Raw genomic sequence first — 22,958 nt, 5'->3', positions numbered from 1 at the left:
ATGAAACAGCAATTTAAAGATGCCATTCTACTAAAAACTGATAATCATGTAGTGCTGTCAAATGCAACGTTGATACCAGAGACAACTACAAATGACCATGACACAGACAACACCACATTAATGGTCTCCTTAAACTGAGAAACATCGCGTGACAGCAACAGTTATTGGACAGAGTAGTAGTTAACGTACTGGAAGAATTAGAAGAGTTTATTTCTACCGTCTCCACTGTGGGGCCTCCTGAAGCTTTTTATATCCTAGAGACTCTCAACTGAATACAATAATCAAGAATCAGTCAGAATAAATCATATACGCTTATACCACCGCGGAGAATGGGTTACAGACACAGCTTCTAAACCCATGACTCTGCCGAAATTCTCTTTGCTAATTATAATCATCTAGAATTTGTGAGAAGATATTCAAAAGCGACCATCGTATTGATAAGTTAGTAAGCTGAATATTATTGCCTTGCGGTATACCGGAATAAGCAGAAATACAATCGGCGCAGTGAAGGGATTAGAGGTGTTGGGGATGATGAGATGTGGGCACGAGAGTTGAGATAATGTACTTATGACCACGAGACTGAGACAAAACAGTGAGAAGTGGCATTACAGTGCAGCGAGCACTTTAGAGTTATCAGAGGTATGAACGTGAGAGTGAAATGTGAATATGAGAGGTTGTCTGCATGAGTGAGATGTGGGAATGGGGGTGCGATGTGAACATGAAGATAAAATATTTACATGATGGTCAGATAAAAGCTTAGCACTGGTGGAGATGGTAAGAAATCAGAGTGGTGGTGGTGAAAGTGTGGTGGTGGTGTCGAGTGCGTGAAGGTGGGGGTACTGGGAAAAAAGGGGGGTATCTGGGGAGACATGCGGGAGAGGAAGCGGAGAGAGGGGAAAGATTGGGGGAGGAAAAGAAAGAAAGTCTGAGGGAGGGAAAAAAGGAAAGGCTGGAGGAAGGGAGCAGATGGAAAGACTGGAGGAGGTGGGACTGGGAAAGCACTGTGGAAGAGAAAAAGAGAAAAGCTGCAAGAAGTAAGAAGTAACGACTGAGGGAAGAAGTGGGAGGCTGGGCAGAGAGAAAGGGAAGGCAAGATGCGGTGGTTGTGTAAGACGAGAACATAATAGCGCGTCCGAGAGCTGAGTGTGCTAGTCAGATAGAAAGAGCTGGTCAAAGGGACAGCGACAGAATGAGGCTGCTAACCAGAATAGAGTGGTAGTTTGTGAGGGATAAGTGCAAGTTAATTAGATGGGAAGAAGGAGAGTGCTAGCTAGAAGGAGAGTGTTGGCAGTGTGGTGGCAGTCAGAAGGTGAGTGGTAGTATGTAGTTAGAAGGTGACTGATAGTCAGAAGAGAGTGGAAGTCAAAAAGAAAGTATTGGTCAGAAAAACAGTGTTGGAAATGTAATGGCAGTCAGCTGGACAGTAGTCAGAAGGAAAGTGGTTGTGAGACGGAGAGTATTGGTTTGGGGAATCGTCATCTTAAGGAGTGTGTTAATCAGGTAAAACAAAGTATTAGTCAGAAGGTGAAGATGCTTGCGTGAAGGAGAATGCAAGACAAAAGAACAATGCTAGGCAGATGAGCCATATAATAACATGGGGTAACAAACATATTAATGCACAGTGCCAGTCACTTTCCTTTTACACGTTCGCAACTCTGACCCAACCAATTCGTTTGATAATAACTGATCGGTGCAGCACGATCTCGTTAGACTATGACCAGCTACTGTAAATTAACTGCTGACCTGATCTGTATTTAATTAATTCAATAAAAAGGTCAATTTTAAAGTAAATAAAACATCAGACCGCATGCATACGAGTAAATGAAAGATACAGCTGAAGGAGTTAAAACAGAATAATGTGTGGGAATATTTCCGAATCTTTGCCAGCCAAACTTGCCAGTGCTGCCAAACACCGTACATTTACTTCTTCCAGTTAACCTCAGTCTGTTTTATGCAACTCAGAAGATATCCCTGGTGGTGAAGGGGATGATAAAGGCTGTATCTAACTCCTTAAGTTACAAGACTAACCTTCACTACGAGCCAAAAATGTTGCACAGTAAGCCTCTGTGGCCAGTCGCTTTTCTGTACTTTTTTCTTTTTGCTCTTAACTCCCTAGCACATTAAATAAATAAAATCAATAATTTCATTGCTTTATGTTGTTAATTTGCCAGTTCCCTTCAAGATTAGCTACTACTGGTGTGAGGAACGTTATGATACTTCAGGACATACCCCTGACTTATAAAGAATACTTAAATTATCCATCATGGCATATTCTTTTTAATACACAACGATCATCGCACACCTCATTCTCGGCCTTGTCAGTGGGTGTACGTGTGGAAGTTGCCGAAATAACACTGGCTAAGTAATATTACAACGATGAAATATCATGGTCTTACGTGCACTCCTGAAGAACAGTTTACACTGTACTTTAATTAAATCAAGGCAATGTATTGGCAGAGGTAGGGGTGATAATTGTCTGTTCTATCACAGTCTATTGAAGTCGGTAATGCCAATTATTCTCTCCCGTTTGCTTTCCTGTCTATTTCCTCCTTCCCTTACACCCACAAAAGATATGGGGTTTAATGTGGTAACAGTATTCAGCCATAAGTGAAACCTGTACTCAAAAGGTACTGAAGAAGTTTGGCATTTCTCACTTAGATGATCCCATTACATTCGGTGAGGTCGTCTATGGGTTATTGTTGGTACCCGGCAAATTATATTATTCAACTGTTGGAAGACACCTTGTAATGGCGAGTTAATAGGGATTACTTCTAAGTCTTTTACTACCAGACGTTTGTCTTCAGCTAAATAAAGTCATCAGGTGTTTGCAAGAATGAAATATAAAATGCATCATATTCAAGGGGTTAACATGTCGTGCTGCTTCTCCTGCAATTCTCTCTCCATGGCATCAGAACAATGTGAGGCAACAGACAATGGGGACAATTATGACTATATTACTTAACAAACAGGTTAAATAAAGCACCATCTAGAGGTAAGGGTGTGAAAATAAGTGCCCTTACCCCACTGCTGACTTTATTTGGTTCCGATTCACCACTCACCACACTGAATTTAGAAACCCAAGCAGGATAAAACGTGACACTACTTTTGCGGCTGACAGTACACGGAAGTCTGGTTTAATCTCTCTCTCTCTCTCTCTCTCTCTCCCGGCTGTTGGCTCAAGCGATGCAACAGTGCCAGCGATTGATATCAGAAGACCTCTTACCAACCCCACCCTAGATCATCTTCCTCCATTTCCCCATGCCCTCTCGCAAAACTCTCTCTCTCTCTCTCTCTCTCTCTCTCTCTCTCTCTCTCTCTCTCTCTCTCTCTCTCTCTCTCTCTCTCTCTCTCTCTCTCTCTCTCTCTCTCTCTCTCGTTCCCCGTCGGCCCTCGCCTGTCTATTGTCCTGACGTATAGATCTATTCACCAACTTCTGGACAATAACTACCGGGTACGCACGTGGAAGTTAATCCCCTCCACTGCCAGTGATCTTTCTTAGACTGAACAAGATAGTCTGGAAGTAAAGAGAACAAACTATGTAAAGACTCCATTGCAGTGAAGGGGTAAATGAAGGTTGCGTCCCTTCACTCTCAGAGATCCTTCCCAAGCTGAATAATGGAGTTTGTGGATGAGAAAAATGCAATGGAAAGTAGGATCAGACTCATACTTTTGTTTTCACAATTAGCAAAGATTATTTCGCACAAACCCATAAAAAGGAACCCACAGTAGGGGAGGAGTTAAGTGACTGACGTCTGACGCCGAAGACATTTAATGGCTGGTAACTAGCATACGTTGTTGGTGACAGTACATGCTAGAGAAGCCTACAGTCGCTTCTTAGGGATTCGCGTCTGAGCATACCACATGACCGCTACCCCATCAATTATCCTTCAACGACTAAGTTTTTCATGCACAGTCACACGGGAAGTTTATTGTAATTATAAGCAATTATGTGCTTGTCACTGGAAATTACGTGGTATCCATTTACTTCCATTTACTTAACTCTTGTGCCAATTAAAGACTCGCTGGGATATACCAGGATGTGCATCACCGCTGAGCTTCACTGGTTCTTTTCTTTTTTAATTTATTTGACAGAAGATACATGTAACTGGACTGCAAATAAGTGGCAGGCTCGCTTAAATTGCCAGTTGGGATAGAGTTAAACAGTATTCTTCTCTTTATGCTTCTTTTCATTGTCGGCTTTATATACGAGAATAAAAATAATTGTAGTCAGCTGTGAAATAGTACAACAGCAAACCCTACAATGGTAGTGATTAAGAAAAATGTCAACAGCTCGTTTTTCCGCGCTTTATAATGAAACTGACTGAGGGATCCTTCTGGATGTGTTTCTCAGGAAGTTTCTTTTCCTTGTTTCTTGATTTAAGTCAGCCCCCAAATTGTGATGAACTGAAAGATAGCAGTGAATCCCAATGCTGGAGTGAAGGCAACGCATAACGCAGCTTGCATAAAAATAACCAAGTAGGAAAAGTATTTCCTGTTTGTTGCTCTGCGTAATTCTTACCATGTCTGTTGCAGATAATTACATTCTACATTACCAAAGAAATCTGATTTTGTAGTGAATCTGAAACAACAATAGAAAAAATACAACTGGTTTTATCAACAGTTTTGATCAGATCAAAAAAAAAAGAGAGCAGTTTCTACAAATATGTTTTTCTGTGTGTTTCTTTCTTTCTCTTATGGATGTGTAGGCTTAAATTTAAAAAGAATCCTTGATAAGTGATTTATACAAAACTCGTGTCAAAAATAAAATGCAACACAGCTTATTTGTCACCATCTTGACAAAATGCGGTTCATACTGTATGCTTCCGTGTTTTATTCCATTCCTTACCAGCTGTTGTACAGAACCATAAATGAGCAGCAATGCGAATAAATATTCTGTTATTTCAGTTGTCAGTAAAAGGGAATGTGAAAAACTTTCTATTTTTGTCTCCCTAATTATCTCCCTTTGTCTTAGTTGCTGCATGGAAGAGAAACAATACACATCTGTTTTCATCCTCTCTGATAAACGAGTTTATATTATGCTTGGCTATACGTATTTTTCTTAGTCTTCCACAAGCTATGTGGAATATGATACGAAAATCTCCAGTGATGCAAAAAAAAAAATCTGTTTTTTTCTTTACCAAAATTAAAATATACAACGTAATAGAACGACGACTTTTTTCGGTTCGTGTGTGTGTGTGTGTGTGTGTGTGTGTGTGTGTGTGTGTGTGTGTGTGTGTGTGGTTTTCTTATATACAAGTTTGTATATAGGTTCCAATCCGTATACAACTTTGCTCATCTGTATCCATTCCTATGTATTTATCCCTTCTTATATGTACATACATCTCTTCATACTTATAAATGGATGCGTCTTTGCTTACATATATTTTTTTCTCGCATGTTTGTCATTAATGCTCATATTTTTTTTTCATCCACATCTAGATTTATTCTTCCTATGATTCTGCATGCTATCTTTCTGCGTGCATCTTATCCCTATATAATTCATGAGTATATTTATTTTCTTATCCTTGTTGATCTGTCCTAATCCAAGTTTATTTTTTCCTATCTGCGTGTATCTTTACCCATGGCAGTGAGTGTCTGTGTGCTGGGAACAATAACTGAGCCCCACTAAGCTGCCTTCTCCCTCACTGCTTTCCTTTTGTCCTCTATTTTCAGTTTCTCTTTTCTCCAGCAAATATGTCCTTATCCACGGGCATCTCCTCGTTTTTGTGTCTAGAGTCTTTCTTTTACTTGCGTCTCTTTTCTTACCTTTGCTTATCTCTCCGTGTGTGTGTGTGTGTGTGTGTGTGTGTGTGTGTGTGTGTGTGTGTGTGTGTGTGTGTGTGTGTGTGTGTGTGTGTGTGTGTGTGTGTGTGTGTGTGTGTGTGTGTGTGTGTGTGTGTGTGTGTGTGTGTGTGTGTGTGTGTGTGTGTGTGTGTGTGTGTGTGTGTGTGTGTGTGTGTGTGTGTGTGTGTGTGTGTGTGTGTGTGTGTGTGTGTGTGTGTGTGTGTGTGTGTGTGTGTGTGTGTGTGTCTTTTCCACTGTAGTTTTTCGTATCCGTGTCTGTCTTCTCTTATTCTCGTGGATTTTTTTTCTCTCCGTGCGCATTTTCCATCACTGTGTATTTTCACTAATATACGTGTCTGGTTTCTTATCTCTGATATTTCTTTTTAGCATCTGTCTGTATAAAACCTTTCTGAACGCATCTTCTCTTAACTATATGTGTCTTATGTGTATCATTTCTTATCCATGTTTATCTTTTCATGTTTATGGTTAGCTTTTCTTAACCACGTATATCTTTTTTATTCATGTTTAACATTCTGGTTCATGTGTTCATTTTCTTAACCGTGACTGTTTTCTCAAATTCATGCGTATCTTTCCTTACTCATGCATATCTTTTCTTATACGTTTGTGTCTTATCTATGTATATCTAATCTTATCCACGTGCATTTTTTCCACATTTACCTTTATTATGTTTATCTCTTCCTATATATGTGCTTCCTTTCTTAGTCGTGTGATTCCTTTAATGACGTACACATCTCTTCTTATTCATTTGCATTTTTTTACTCATATGTATCTCTTCTTACTCACGAATATACTTCCTTCTTTGCGTGACTTTACTAAACTATGAGCAGTTTTTCTCATTCGTGCGTTTTTTCTTATCCACGTGCATCTTATCTATGTATTGTCTTTCTTATTTATGTATATCTTCCGTATATCTCCTCCTTTCCATATGTATTCTTCCTTATCCATGTTTATTTCTTCTCATCCATGTATATCTCTTCTTATCTATGTATACCTTCCTTACCCACATGTATTCTTTCTAAGTCATGTATATCATTTCTTATCCATGTAAATATTTCTTACCCATGTGTATTATTTCTCATCCATTTATATCTTATCCACGTACATATCTTCTTATCAATGTGTATTCTATCTTATCCATGCGCATCTTTTCTTATCTACGTGTATTTTTTCTTACCCATATGTATCTTTCCCGTGGCAGTGTTGGTGTGTGTGGTGGGACCCAAGCAAACATTACCATGGCCCCAAAGCTGCCCTCACCCTCCATGCTTTCCTTCCTCAGCCCTCCTCATATATCTTGCCTTCCTCCTTCTGACTCACAATTTCCTCCTTCCTCCTCGTCCTTCCTTTCTTCCATGTCTTCCCCCCCCTCCCTCTCTCTCTCTCTCTCTCTCTCTCTCTCTTTCTCTCTGTGGATGTCCTCACATATCTTCCCTCGCTCCTCCTAACTCATATTTTTCTTCTTTCTCTCTTCTGTCCCTCCTTTTCTCCTCCTTTTCTTGTCTCCTCTCTTGTCGTTCTCTCCTTTTTTTTTTCTTTTCCTCATTCGTGCCCCTCATTTTATCCTCCCATCACCCTTCTTGTCCTGTATTTCCTCTATTTTCTTTTCTTTCCTCCTTTCTTGATGCTCTTCCCTTCCCTTCTTTTCTTTACTTTTCTCACTGTCCTTTTCCTCATAATTCATTTCTGTTGTTATCGTCATTGCTACTTTCCTTTTTTTTTGTATTGTCTCCCCTTCTTCTTTTCTTTTTCTTCCTCTCCCCTTTTCGCTGTTCCTTTCTTCCCTCCTCTCCCACCTCTCGTTATATACTATTCCTTTCTTTCCTCCTCCTTCTAACTCATAATTCCTTTTCTTTATTTTTCAGTCTCTTCTTTTCCTTATCTCTCCCTTCTTTGCCATCCATTTTTCCTTTCACAATTCCTTACGTGTCCTTCTTTTCCTCCTATTTTCCTTCCTGTCGTTTCTTTCTATCCTTCGTTTCTGTTTTTCTCACTTGTCACTCTTCCTCCCGCGTCTCCTTCTGCCGTTCGTGCTATACATCTGGCCTTTCTCCTCCTTTTCAGTCCACAGTTTCTTCCTCTCTCCCTGCTCTTGCTCCTGTCCATCCCCTGCCTTCTCTCATTATCCCCTCCTTTCTTTCTTGCATTTAGTCATGTTTTCTCTCTTTTTGTCCTCTCCTTCCCTCCCCATCTCTTTTCTTTTTGTTCCTAATATCTTCCCTCCTTTTTTTTCTTCTCTCTACTTGTTTTACCCTATTTCGCTCTTCCCCTTTTTTCATCTTTTCACCTTTATCCTCATTTTTCTTTATCTTACTCTCTTGTTCCTCCTTTCTTTCCTACTTTTTCCATTCCCTCCCTTGTCACTGTCCCTTCTTCCTCCGTGTCTCGCACATTACGCACCTCGTTCCATTTTTGTTCCTCCTCATTTATTACTTTTCATTTTATCCTCTTCCATATCCTCTCCTCCTTCCTCTCCTGCCTCATTTCTATTTCTCTGTTCTCCAGATCACTCTTTTCTTTTTCTCTTCCTTCCCATTTCCTTTCCTCTCCCTTTGTCCCCATTTCTTAATTTCCTACATCTTTTTTTTCCATATCGTCATTTTTTAATAATTCCCATCTCTCCTAATTTCCTCCTTTCCTCCTCCCTCTCTCCTACCTCCAGCTCTGTTTTTGTTTTATTTCCACTCCTCTCATTTGTCTCTGTTCATTGTGTCTCATTTTCTTAGTCTCTTTCTCTCTTTCCTTCCATATTCTTCTCTTCCCCTTCCCCATCTTTCATCCCCCTCCACGGTACCCATCCCTTCCCTCCTGTAAGTTATCTGCGTCTTATCGTCCCATTTTTCGTCGTCCCCTTCCCTCTAGCTACGGTTTTATTCTCTTACCTTGTGTCTTCTTCTCCCCTGTTCCCCTTTCTTGCCCGTTCTTCTCACTTGTCTTCCCACCTTCTTCCTACGCCCTCCATTTTCTCAGATTATTAATGACTTCTTTTCCTCTCTCCACTCTCTCCATCACGATCTCCATCCTTTCTTTCTTATTAATCCTCTATTTTGTCCTTCTCCATACCCAATCTTTCCAACACTCTCCCTACTTCCCTTTTTACCAGCATCTGCCTGTTATCTTCCCCTCTCCAGGATGACTGACCCATTTCCCCGTTCCCTTCCTCCTATTCCTCGCACTTCTCTTCCTACATATTCTCTCAGCTCCCTTTCTCCCTTCTCCCTGTCCCCCATTTTATTCCTCGATCCACTCCAGTCATTGATTTCTTGCCCTCTTTTATTCCCTCATGCTTCTCCCTTCTCACTTTTCTCCCTTCTTTCCTCCAGCTTCTCTTATTTGTCCCTCTCCTCCTTCGAGCTTCCTTTCAATATCCCTCTCTCCGTCTCTTCTTCCCTTCCCTCATTCAGTTCCTTTCACTTATCTATCTCCGCCTCCCTTCTTCCATCCTGCTCTTCTTCTCCTCTCCCTTTTATTTCCTCCATTTGTTTTCCGTTTGTCCCCCTTGTCCTTCCATCTTGCCTTTGATCTTCCTCTCTCTTTCCCCTTTCCTTCCTCCAGATTCTCTCGTTTGCTTCCCTTTGCTCTCCCTGTCCCCTCTATTCCTAACTTCAGTTCCTTGCACCTATCTCCTTACTATCTCCCTCACTCCTCTTTTTTCCTACCTCCACTTCCTCCCAGATGATTCCCTCTTCTCTCCCTCTCTTTCCCCTTCATCCATTTACCCTTGCCTATCCCTCTCTGCCTCTTCCCACCTTCCTTCCTCTCTTCTTCCTTCCTCCCCTCTTTTCCTTCCTTCACTTCCTTTAACGTGTCTCCCACCTCTCTCCCTTTCTCCACCCTTCCTCCAGTTCCACTCACCTGTCCCTCTCCGCCTCCCATCTTCCCTCCGCTCCCCCTGTCACATAACTCCACCGCCTCACCCCGGATATTACATCAACTGTGGCAGTCTGGGAACACGACCCCGACCCTGGGCGCCCGGCAAGCAAAAAGGGGCTCTACCTGGGGGCGCTGCAGGGGCCAGAGTCGGCGTGGCACCCGGGAGTAATCTCTCAGGAGTGGGGTGTCGTGAGGACCCCGAAAGGTAATTGCGTTCTTGCTCTCTCCAGGTAGAGGACTGTGGTAATGCAAAAGACCTCCATCTCTCTCTCTCTCTCTCTCTGAACCGTATTCTCGTAGACTCAGCAGGCTTCCGACCACGTCTTATTTACCATTTAATTATCTATGCATATGGCACGAAAATACATTCATATAACGCTCTCACCAATTTGTAATGAGTGGACAACGACGGGCGCTGTTGCTTACCGAACATCAGTTACTCTTCTGGCTGCCATATATCACTGGACAACAGGATACCACAGTCCAGTGCACCACAGAAGGGGGCAAGATCAAGGTTGTGTGACCCATGTATCACTGACTTCTTGCGGCCAAGAAGAGGATCAAAAGGATTGCCGAGTTACCCGCCCCATTAGCCAATAAGCATTGAATCCAAGACTGTTTTCCAGTGTCATAACCGGAGATGAAAACTGGGTAAACGCATATGACCCAATGAAGAAAAGTCAGAGCTGCAAGTAGAAAAAACAAAAAGCTCAAAAGCTTTTCAGTTAAGATCGGCAATGAATTTCGTGAGACTCACATTGTGCACGCATTTGGTATACAAAATTTCTTCCCAGATAAACCAATTTTAATGCAGCTTCCCACCAAGATGTTCTTAAACGTTTATGTGAGGCAGTGAGACACAAAAAATGCGAGACGTAGAGTGGCACGTGGCTGCTTCACCATAACAGTGCATCCAGCCATACAGTCCTCGTTACCCAGCAGTTTTGTTCGGGGAAAAAAAAAATAATTGGTTTTTCATCCATGCTATTTCCCTTAGCTATTGCCGTGCGACTTCTCTTTCTTCCCTAAACTGAAGGTCGTGATGAAATACCATCGCTTTGACTTTTTTTTTTTTTAAATAATAGAACAGAGGAAGGAAAAACATATGAATAAAAAAAAACTAACCCTTACACCAGATTACTGGTGTTCTCTGTTCATAAAATATTTGTAACTGTTAGACTTGAACAGCTGTAGGTTGAAGTTTGGGGGAAACAACTCTGGGGAAGCAAGTTCCAGAGAGATGCAGTTCTGAGAATGAAAATCATTCTGATAGGTAGAAGTTCTGCGATATGGCTGTGTGACATTACAGTACAGTCATGAGCGCTACCAGATGCCCGTGTAGCACGAGGGAAGGCATGGAGAGGTGGCACCATGGACGCAACTTCGTCGGAGCATTTGCTACAAAAATATCTATAAAATAATGCAAGGGAGACAACATTCATTCTTACTTATAGGGGAGGTAGTTGATTAGTCACGACAGGGTTATTAATATTTCTAACAGCTTTGTTCTGAATTTTGTCTAGTTGTTTCAATGTAACCTCTCCACATCCATTCCACAAGGGTGAACGTATTCTAGCTGAGAACGCACATGACTCTTATAAACTCTAGCTACCTGCTCGTCAGTGAAGAAGTTATGGACTCTGTACAATAATCCAAGTTTCTCTGAGGCAATTTTAGCAAGTGATCTGACATGAGAGGTCCAGCTGCAAGCACTGTTGAGACACTGAGAATTTCAATACTTTTGGAGATGGGAATATCTGTAGCACTGAAGGTAATATACGAATCTGGCAATACCTGTCTAATAGTAAATTGTATATATTTAGTTTTACAAGCATTAAATGAGACAAGGTTGTTTTGTCCCCATTCACTGCGCAGATAAGTCTTGATTTATGGAGATGGCTGCACTGAGCTGAGGGTTAGAGATATCAGACTCTGTAAATATGTGCCGGAGTGTGAATGAACTATGAGGTATTGATTCATCTGCATATGAATGGATGGGATTGTGGGTGACAGATAAGAGATCATTAATATGAACCAGGAACAGGGTTGGCGCCAGAACTGATCCCTGCGGCACGCCGGCGTTAACTGAGTGGAAATTGGAATATACATCATCTACTTTTACCCTTAATTTTCTGTCACTGAGATATGAAGAAATCAAAGGGACAAAAGACTTTAGTCCATAGCGAGGGAGTTTGGACAACAGGGAACGGTGCCATACTCTGTCGAAGGCATTAGAAATATCAAGGGCTACTGCATTAGTTTCTCCATGTAGGTCGATTGATTGATGGATGGTATACCGGTAAGTCAGGAGACTATGTCAATGGTGGATCTTTCGAGGCAAAAACCATATTATCTATCACTAATTAAGTTGTTGAATTCAAGATGTTTAACTATGTGCTTATTAACTAAAGTTTCAAATACCTTACCAAAAGAAGAAGCGACAGCTATTGGTCTGAAATCAGAGGGGTCAGAGGAACTTCCTTTCTTTGGAATTGGGTGGATATTGGTTTCTGTCCATGAATTAGGGAATGAAGAAGTACGTATGCATAGTCTGAATAATTTAGCAAGAACAGAGGCAAGTTCTGGGGAACACTTTCTCAAAACAATTGGCGGAATTCCATCTGGGCCTGGAGCTTTGTTGGTAGGTAAATTGTCCAGGATGGATTATATGTATCTTGTCTATATTTTAAGAGGACAAATTTCGGGAGAGTCAAGTTCTTGTACTGGGACGTTCTGGTTGGCACCGTCAATGGTAGAATTTCTGGCAAATGTACTGGCAAAGGTATCTGCTTTCCCACGCAGACCGAAGACAGTCTGAAACGTAGAGAGTCCAGCAGAGCATCAAGAAAGAAGAGTTTCGGCTATACTTCCGTCATTCGCAGGAAAGCTGGAATAAATATGATGATGCTGGGGAAGGGAGAGCCCTTTGAAACCGATAACTAAAATATTTGTCTAATGGTTAATACAACCAAGTTTGCCAACCAATGTCAAATCTTTCAGATCACGGTTTGTTCTGTTTTAATGTTTTATGCTGCTTATGCACACTTTGTAGATATGAAAACAAAAATAAGAGAAAAGAATATTGCGGTGTAGTAAGCTAAAGGAAAAAGGGTGGCAAGAGGAAGATACGTGGGAAGGGGGGGGGGGACTGGATAGGGAGGAAGAACGGAAGCAAAGATGGTAATGATGAAGGGAAAAACAAGATAAGCAAAATGAGGGAGGAAGGGAAAGGAAACGGAAGCAAGGGGACGTGTGCCAAAGGAGTCTCCTAGGACGACGGGAATACAATCCCCCCTCTCTCTCTCTCTCTCTCTCCTAGCTTGTGCCGCCTTCATTTGCATGCGGGGTATTTTCTTTCAATTCACGCCAATTCACTCCTTTATTGTTCCTTTGTTCTCCCTTCGCTCTTTTCAAACGGCACACAAAGGACAGCAAACACCAAAGGTCTTTTGACTTTTTAACAAGTCTCTTTGTAATACAGAAGCACAAAGCGGAAATAAATAATCAGTGGAAAATTCTAGAAAACGCTGAAAACGATGTGAGCGTCTTGCCAGCGGTGAAAAAAAATGTGCCTAATGTACACCAAGGGAGAGTACTCATCTGTGGCACGGAAAAATTGTGGATACTGCAGACTCTTTCCTATTCCTTTTATTTGACTTTTGACTCATTTATTACTGGGATATATGATGGTGATGATTAAGATAAGAATGATGATGATAATGATGTCAGCGATGAAGATGAGAATGATGATAGGGTTGCTGTTGCTGATGGAAATAATGGTCGTGGAGGTGGAGGTGGTCGTGGTGGTGACGATGATAGTGATGGTGGTGGTGATGGTGATGATAAAATCATTTGCGATTACTGCTGAGCTCATCACCTAGGAAGGACAATTATTCGTCAACGGAAAGTGCTAGAGCCTCAAACACTCCTGGGACGACATTCTAATGGGCTTTGAAAATCTCTCCCCCAGTACCACTCCGTTTTTTTCGAAATGACACACTGAATGTGATATATCTTACAAACAAGAGAACATGAAAAGATAATATGAAAACTCAACAGCTAGGGAAGAAATGCTAGGGGGTATCGTTATTTAAGAAGAATTTAACAGCAGAAGCTTGAAATGAGACACCGGTAACAACTTCCAATCCTTGACACACAACCCGCAATTGCTTGGGCACTCTCAGACTCCTATGACACAGTTCCATCTGCATAAAATCACCTGGAGTTACCTGAAATAACAATGGGAGAGAAAATATAGACCGTGCACCGAGACTGTTAATTGCACCATTATAAACGCCCAGGCACCTAGGACTCACTTTCAGGTGCATGACATCGACTGGCGTTACCTAAAATTAAAAAAAATACAAGAGAAACTACGACCATCAGAGATTTACTCGGTGTAATGCAATATGAAACGACATCTGAGATTTTCATTGCTTCTCTTCCACTTGACTGCCTTGGTATTTTCTGCCGCTTCCCATGTGACGTTTGATGAATCCAGCCGTTCCCCCTCGCACAGTGGGTGGGAGAAAGGTCACTGACTCAGGCTGCTGTCGTTTAACCTTTTCAGTATATGTCTGTCTGTCTGTCTGTCTCTCTCTCACTATATATATATTATGCCTTCTTTTACAAGACGATTTTATTCCACTCGAGAGATTTTTTCGAACTGGAGGGTTTAGACACAGCTCCCATCAACCTTTTCACTACTAAGTTAGTGCTCTCCTTAGTTCAATATAATCGCCTGGTGGTAGCATGAAAGAACAACAATAATTCGTCAAAACGAGGCGGTTGGTCACTTCACCACAATTACGTCTTTCGTTCGTTATTACAAGATGGAGTACAAACGGTTTGGGGGAGACCTCTAGAAATGAAGTACGGTAGCTAATGGACAGAGTTTCTAAGCTTTGCAGTGTTAAACGTCCTTCCATAGCTAAACAGAAGTGTCTTGTAGTGGCTTAAAAGGTATCGAAACTATATTACAATTATGTTTAGCTCGGATATTTTACTGCAGCTAACGACAGACGATATTTATACCTGCTGAGGGTCAAAGTCGGCCCGATACTGTTGTATTAAAAAAACAACAACACAATGTAAGGATGAATACAGGGATGGGGTCAGAGGAATATGACGGAGGGGAGTGAGAGCTGGAAAGTGAGAAGCCTGATGGCGGAGGACAGGGTGAAATGGTGGTGATTTGCTTGTGGCCAACTCTTCTGGGATTAAGATGTCTGACTACAAAAAGGCAGACAATACAGTTCTTCCACGATTCTATATATTATGGGAAATTTTTACCGGATTACTGTCCTACTTAGTGGCTGGCTTGGATTCTAGTCTAGTGCCGTATTTTCGTACTCTCGTAAGCCATAGTTAGTGGTGGCCATCCAATCGTTCTCCCAGGCTGAAGGGACGTTGCTGTCAGGGTTTAACAATGAAAGAAAATTTGTTGTCCAGACAACACGAAGAACAGTTCGGGACAATGTTGTTAATCACTTACTCTAGAAAAGTTTTGAAGCATCAACAGGCAGTCTCTCGTTGTGAACTCTGGTTAAGAATTCCCTTCAGACGGGTTGGAGTAGAGGGTTATGCATGGGTCACTAGTGTACAGGTACTGTGCCACAAGGGATAAGAATTTCTTATACTCTATCTGACATCCAAACCGTTAACCTATTTATCCTGTACCGTACTCCTTGTACTAAAATGTGTATGTTAAGCAGAAAAATTTCTCGTGTTCAGGTGACAAAAAAAAAAAAAAAAAAACTCATTAATCCCTACACGACGAAAGGTCAAAAAATGTAGAAGACGATTAAACTTTCGTTATTTTACCTCAAATAATGGACTCTGTGTCGAACCCTTTAAAAGTGAAGCGTCTTGCATTATTTCTGTTCACAAATGTCACTTCGAACAGAATACTTACACTGGTATATGAACTAGACATCGTTCGCTGTATTTGTCGGACCCTTAAAAGAACACGTTTCTCGTTTTGGGACGTTGTCTCTGTCCGGGGATTACGGGACAAAATTAGAACCAATCGCGGGATCCCGGGATCTCCCGGGATTATATATATATTGTTACGGAACAGAGAAAGATAATGTACACTTTAAGTGAGAATACTAAAAATCACTACTGTCCCGTAAAGTTCCAGGTTCAAAACAAAAGAGTTAGGTAAAATTACAAGTTAAAGTTTAATGCTCAAACTAACAACAAAACATTCAGGACTCATAAGGATAATGTAATGGCAAAAAAGAGGTTAAATATATGGTTAACTGAAATAGCCTCTATTAACACAAAATTAGCATGAGTAAATTTATCTAAGTCAGCCCTGATAAAATGAAAATACACTGGGTAATGCTCAGTTAATGCAAGATAAATTATTACAGATACAAACTATTATTAACAATGGCTGACAACATGAATTACAAAAACTCACTAGGCCTACAAATCAACACCCCACGCTACACAGTACAAGAAAAAATGCAACAACAGTTATACTCAAATTACACAGCTGCTAGATGGTTGGAGACTCCCGGAGCACTCACAATAATAATAACGGTACAGGGGAGGACAGAGATGTGAACAAAATGAGGAGTAGATCTAAGTGGCAATGATGCAGAGACTGAGCTCATTATATAGGGGCCAGCAGAGCTTGATACAACTTGTAAGAAGGACGCGCAAATGAAGCCATGGGGACAAAGAGTTGACAATCCCGCTCTGAACAACAGAACGAACGACTTACTCTACTATAACGGTAGAAGGGGGGGACTGAGGCAGAACACGCTCGTGATCAAACATGCAGCATACTGTGCGTTAAAATTACACAAAGGATGATGAAATCATAGGCTATGTAACACCTCCCCACAAAGAAAAAGGAAATTTACAAAGGAAATTTCTTATTACTCTAAAACAATCTGTCTAAAGTCTAGATAAGCAATCTGCAATAACATTTTCTTTCCCCTTGACATGCTGTATGTCTAATGAATACTCCTGAAGTAGACTCCATCTTGTCAATCTCTGATTTTTATCTTTAAACTTACTAAGGAATTTCAGTGGGTTATGATCGGTATAAATGACTATGGGGTCAAAACCAGAACACAAATAAAATGAAAAATGCTGTAAACCCAAAATCAAGGCCAAAAGCTCTTTCTCAATAGTTGAGTAGTTCTTTTGAGGTGGAGTGAACTTCTAACTATAATAAGATACAGGGTGTTCAATACCCTGATCATCCTCTTGCAGCAAAACAGCCCCAGCTCCTGTATCACTTGCATCAACAGCCATCTTAAAAGGCTTAGCAAAATTTGGAGTAGCGAGCACTGGCTGACTTAATAGGATAGCTTTAAGTTTGTTGAAAGAGGATTCACAGTTATCGGTCCATACAAATTCAACTCCCTTTTTCAGTAGGTCTGTAAGTGGTGATACAAGAATAGAAAAGTTAAGTACAAATCTCCTGTAATAACCTACCATTCCCAAAAATCTTTGTAGCTCTTTCCTACTTTTAGGTCTGGGAAGATCACTTATAACCTGAACCTTAGCTCCTGGTGGTGCAACATGTCCATCACCAATTACATACCCAAGGTACTGAACTTTAGCTTGACCAAACTCACACTTTGATAAATTAGCTACAAGATTAGCCTGAACTAAACGGTCAAGAAATTTACTGACATGGCATAGGTGATCTTTCCAGTTGTCACTGAAGATTAATACATCATCAATATAAACAACACACCCTGCCAAACCCTCTGTTACAACATTCATGAGCTTCTGAAATGTGGCTGGTGCATTCTTCATACCATATGGCATTACCGAACATGCAAAAGTCTTTCCTAGTGTTACAAAACATGAGATCTCCCTAGCACGTTCAGTCATAGGTACTTGCCAGTATCCCTTTAACAATCAAACTTACTTATGTACCTAGCCTTTCCGATCTTGTCTATGCAATCTTCCACACGAGGGAGAGGGTAAGTGTCTGTTTTGGTTATCTGATTAACACGTCTGTAGTCGATGCAAAGCCGCTGTGACCCACCTGGCTTAGGGACTAGAGTGACAGGAGAACTCCACTCGCTCTGACAGGGCTCAATCATCTTGTGGTCCAACAGGTAGCCAAGCTCCTTCTGGATGAGAGGAACTTTCACCGGGTTCACACGGTAGGGAGGCAATTTAATTGGCTTTGCATCTCCAACATCGACATCATGCATCAACACAGTGGTTCTTCCTGGAGTGGCACAGAACACTTGCGGGTACTTCTGCAGTAATGCCGAAAACTCCTGCCTTTCCTCGGGAGGTAGATGAGAAAGCTTAGTCTGGAGATCATTCATGATATCAGGATTCTTCCCCAAACTATCACTCAGGCTCATACTGCATGGGAGAGCTTCACTTGCAGACGCGGGTGGAACAGCTACAGTGCAGACTGGATTATTTTCGTCCCGCCTGTGATATAACTTTAGCATGTTGATGTGACATAGTTGCTTGTTCTTTCTACGATCTGGTGTGGCGATGACATAGTTGACATCACTGAGTTTCTTCTCCACGAAATAAGGACCACTAAACTTGGCTTGAAGAGGTTGCCCATGCACCGGTAGCAGAATCAAAACCTGATCTCCTGGCTGAAAGTGGCGTAACCTGGACTTCTTATCATACCAAGTCTTCATCTTCTCCTGAGCAGCTCCTAAATTCTCTCTCGCCAGCTGTAAAGCAGTGGACAGCCGTTCTTTGAACTTCATCACATACTCCAGCAGGTTGATGTCATCTTCCTCCGACAGCCAGCATTCCTTGAGTAGCTTAAGGGGTCCTCTTACTTCATGGCCAAACAGTAGTTCAAAAGGTGAGAAGCCCAGTGATTCAATTGGAGATTCTCTTGCGGCAAACACAACGAATGGAAGACCTTTATCCCAGTCTTTCTGATGTTCCAAACAGTATTTCTTGAGCATCAATTTGAGTGTTTGATGATATCTCTCCAACGCTCCTTGGGTCTGGGGATGGTAAGCTGAAGACGTGATCTGGGTGATGCCCAACTCTTTCAGAGACTGCTTGAAAACATTTGACATGAAATTACTTCCCTGGTCTGACTGTACCTCCTTGGGCAGACCAAACTTTGTGAAGAACCCTAGCATTTCCTTAACCACGTTCTTTGCTGAGATATTTCTAAGTGGAATGGCTTCAGGATAACGAGTAGCCATATCACTCAGGGTCAACACATAAGAAAATCCTGAAGAAGTCTTAGGAAGAGGGCCCACAATATCCACCAACACACGGGTGAAAGGCGCCTCAAAAGGAGGAATGGGAACTAGAGGTGCAACCTTTTCGGTCTGATTACACTTCCCCACAACTTGACAGGTGTGACAAGACTTACAATACCAGGAAACATCCCTGAAGATACCTGGCCAGTAGAAGTGTTTTAAAATGCGTGCCACAGTCTTCCTCACTCCAAGGTGTCCTGCCAAACTGGAATCATGAGCCACTCTAATGATATCCTGCCTACAAACACGAGGGATGACAACTTGATGTACAACCTCCCATTCACAGTCGGCTGATGCTGTTGGGGGTCTCCACTTCCTCATAAGTACTCCTGACTTTACATAATAACAAGTAGAAGCACCGGCTGACTCTTCTTCACTGTAAGCAGAGTTAGCTAGACCTTTCAACTCAGGGTCAGCAACCTGCAACTCAACCAACTCTTGACGAGACAAATTATCAACACTACGGGGTACTGCCTCATCTGGTGAGTGGTCCAAATTAGCAAGAAAAGTGTCAGCTAGGATAACATCATCATCATCATTATCCTCTAAATCACCAGTAACTTTTGACTTAGCCCTAGTGACAGCACATGCAGGGAACACATCAGGGACATCACAATCCTGGGATGCAGCCACTGGCTCACTAGACAACTGAGGAGCTGGACACACTTGACTTCCAACAATATCATTTCCAAGTAAGAAAGTTACACCTGACATTGGGAGTGTCTCAACCAACCCAACCATAACGGAACCATTAACAAAACCAGACTCTAAATTCACTCTGCACAGAGGGACAGAGAAGTAATTATTCCCTACACCTTGTAAGATTACAGTTTCATCAGAGGAATTAACATTAGAGCCTAGAACACTGGTCAGCATAAGGGATTGGCAGGCACCTGTATCACGATATATTTTAACTGATTTCCTGTCATTACTGTCCAGAGGACTGACAAAACCATGAGACAGGAAATTTGCACATGAACTCTTGAGAGTGTCACCCACGTTACTGCTCAAAAGAGGAGCTCCATCATGAGAATTTAAGTTACCCCTCAAAGCAGGTTCAGTTCACTCAGTTAAAGAATTATGGGAACTCTCAAGGGTGGACACTAGACCAATTGACTGAATATGTAAAGACTCCTTTTTGTTCACATCACACTGTCTCCTGAAACATTTCTCCGTAGTATGACCAAGCTTACTACAATAAGTACATTTACTTTTCTGAAATCTAGAGGTGAAGCTGGTATTTACTTCCTGAGAAACATCATCTTTATTCTCTTTCCTGTTACCTGTACTCTGAGTAGAGGCAATGTACTTACTCTCAGCTTTCCCTTTTTCTTTAGAATATCTCTTGTGAGTGAGAAAATATTCATCAGCTAAAACTGCAGCATCAGACAAATTATCTATTCTTCTCTCATCAAGATATAGGCTTACATCTTCATAAATACACCTCTTGAAGTCCTCCAGCAAAATCAACTGCTTAAATTTACCAAAATCAGAATCCACATTCTTAGAATTTAACCACTGCTCTAACAGATCTTCTTTGATTTTTGCATACTCAACATGGGATTGCTTATCTTGCTTGTAAGTTGTCCTAAATTTTACTCTATAAGCTTCAGGAACAAGCTCATAGGCCTTAAGAATCAAGCTCTTAACTACATCATAATTATCAGATTGATCCTGAGGCAAAGATGCATAAGTTACTTGAGCTTTACCGGTGAGAACAGTTTGAAGGAGTACTGGCCAATACTCCTTGGGCCAATTAAAACCTGTAGCTACCCTCTCAAACAACTGAAAATACTTTGTTAAATCAGATTCATTAAAAGGAGGGACAAGTTTAACATTTTTAGCCACATCAAAATCATCAGAGCTAGATGATCCAGTTCCACCTTGTTTCATGCGATACTCATGGTCTGCCTGAATCCTAGCAATTTCAACTTGTGCCTGAGCCTGTATCTGTGCCTCCTTAACGCGAGCCTCCTGCAGGGCTAGCTGTAACTTAGCTAATTCAATCTGCGTTTGCTCATTTGGAGGAGTTACATTAAACAAGCTTTCATTAATCATGTCAACAATTTGATCTTTAGAATGATGAGAGCGAACAGCAATTCCCAATTGTGGAGCAACAAGCTTAAGTTCATTCTTTGTTCTGTTTTCTACATCACACACTGTTTGCACATTTGACAAAAAATCTTTGGCTTCATCAAGTGTAGTAATAGTAGACATCATGAATAAGTAACAGTCACAAAATATCAAGCAATATCCTTATGATAATATCCTGAATATCCTGATATGAGGTCGCCAAATTTATGTTACGGAACAGAGAAAGATAATGTACACTTTAAGTGAGAATACTAAAAATCACTACTGTCCCGTAAAGTTCCAGGTTCAAAACAAAAGAGTTAGGTAAAATTACAAGTTAAAGTTTAATGCTCAAACTAACAACAAAACATTCAGGACTCATAAGGATAATGTAATGGCAAAAAAGAGGTTAAATATATGGTTAACTGAAATAGCCTCTATTAACACAAAATTAGCATGAGTAAATTTATCTAAGTCAGCCCTGATAAAATGAAAATACACTGGGTAATGCTCAGTTAATGCAAGATAAATTATTACAGATACAAACTATTATTAACAATGGCTGACAACATGAATTACAAAAACTCACTAGGCCTACAAATCAACACCCCACGCTACACAGTACAAGAAAAAATGCAACAACAGTTATACTCAAATTACACAGCTGCTAGATGGTTGGAGACTTCCTGAGCACTCACAATAATAATAACGGTACAGGGGAGGACAGAGATGTGAACAAAATGAGGAGTAGATCTAAGTGGCAATGATGCAGAGACTGAGCTCATTATATAGGGGCCAGCAGAGCTTGATACAACTTGTAAGAAGGACGCGCAAATGAAGCCATGGGGACAAAGAGTTGACAATCCCGCTCTGAACAACAGAACGAACGACTTACTCTACTATAACGGTAGAAGGGGGGGACTGAGGCAGAACACGCTCGTGATCAAACATGCAGCATACTGTGCGTTAAAATTACACAAAGGATGATGAAATCATAGGCTACGTAACAATATATATATATATATATATATATATATATATATATATATATATATATATATATATATATATATATATTACAGGCAGACTATGAAATCAGTCCATTTGTGAAATGGGTGTAATATGGGTTGGGTTAATTTAGGCTGTGGATAGTAGGCTTGGATAATCTGGGCTATTTAGGTAAGGTTAGGTTACATTAGTGCGGTTAGGTTAGGATAGGTTAATTTAGGTGAACGCTTAAAAAAAAAAATAGCGTTCATCTACGTTAACCTAACGAAACCTAACTTAACGTAAACTAGCCTCAACTTAGCCTAGATAATCCCGGACTAACCTAAGTGCAGCCTGAATTAACCTAACCAAATTTAACCCATCCTATTTCACACTAATTCCACGAAATGACTGAGCATTTCATGAAATGGCTGATTTCACAGTCTGGCTGTAACATACATAAATACAGTATATATATATAGATATATATATACACGGTATATAATTTGTACCATATGTAAATACGTTTGGAATATAACAGTAGATCAACCAAATAATTACTTTCATATATCGAAAAATAATGTAATAATAGTGGCAATGGAATATGAATAGAAATGTAAGCAAGTTAGTATATATATTCGTATGTTTATTCAAGAGAAACATAGGATTTACAATACCCTTCATTTATTAAACAAACTAAATGCAGTCACTTTCATTTCACGAAAACAATAATAATGGCAATGAAATACATGACACGAAAAAAAAATTGTGCTGCCATAGGGGTATTTGCCTTCTTAGTGTGACTGGTAAAATATATGGTAGAATACTCATTGATAGGGTTAGGCATATGACAGAGGAGCTAGTTGGAGAAGAACAAGGGGGATTTAGGAAGTGAAAAGGGTGTGTAGATCAGATATTTGTTCTAAGATGTTTAGTGGAGAAGTATCTAGAGAAGGGAAGGAAAGTGTATGCTGCCTTCATGGACTTAGAGAA

The sequence above is a fragment of the Coenobita brevimanus genome, chromosome 14, assembly GCF_032717465.1.
Source record: "Coenobita brevimanus isolate Jiangsu-jjx chromosome 14, ASM3271746v2, whole genome shotgun sequence".
NCBI classification, from domain to species: domain Eukaryota; kingdom Metazoa; phylum Arthropoda; class Malacostraca; order Decapoda; family Coenobitidae; genus Coenobita; species Coenobita brevimanus.
This window is presented reverse-complemented; position numbering follows the sequence as displayed.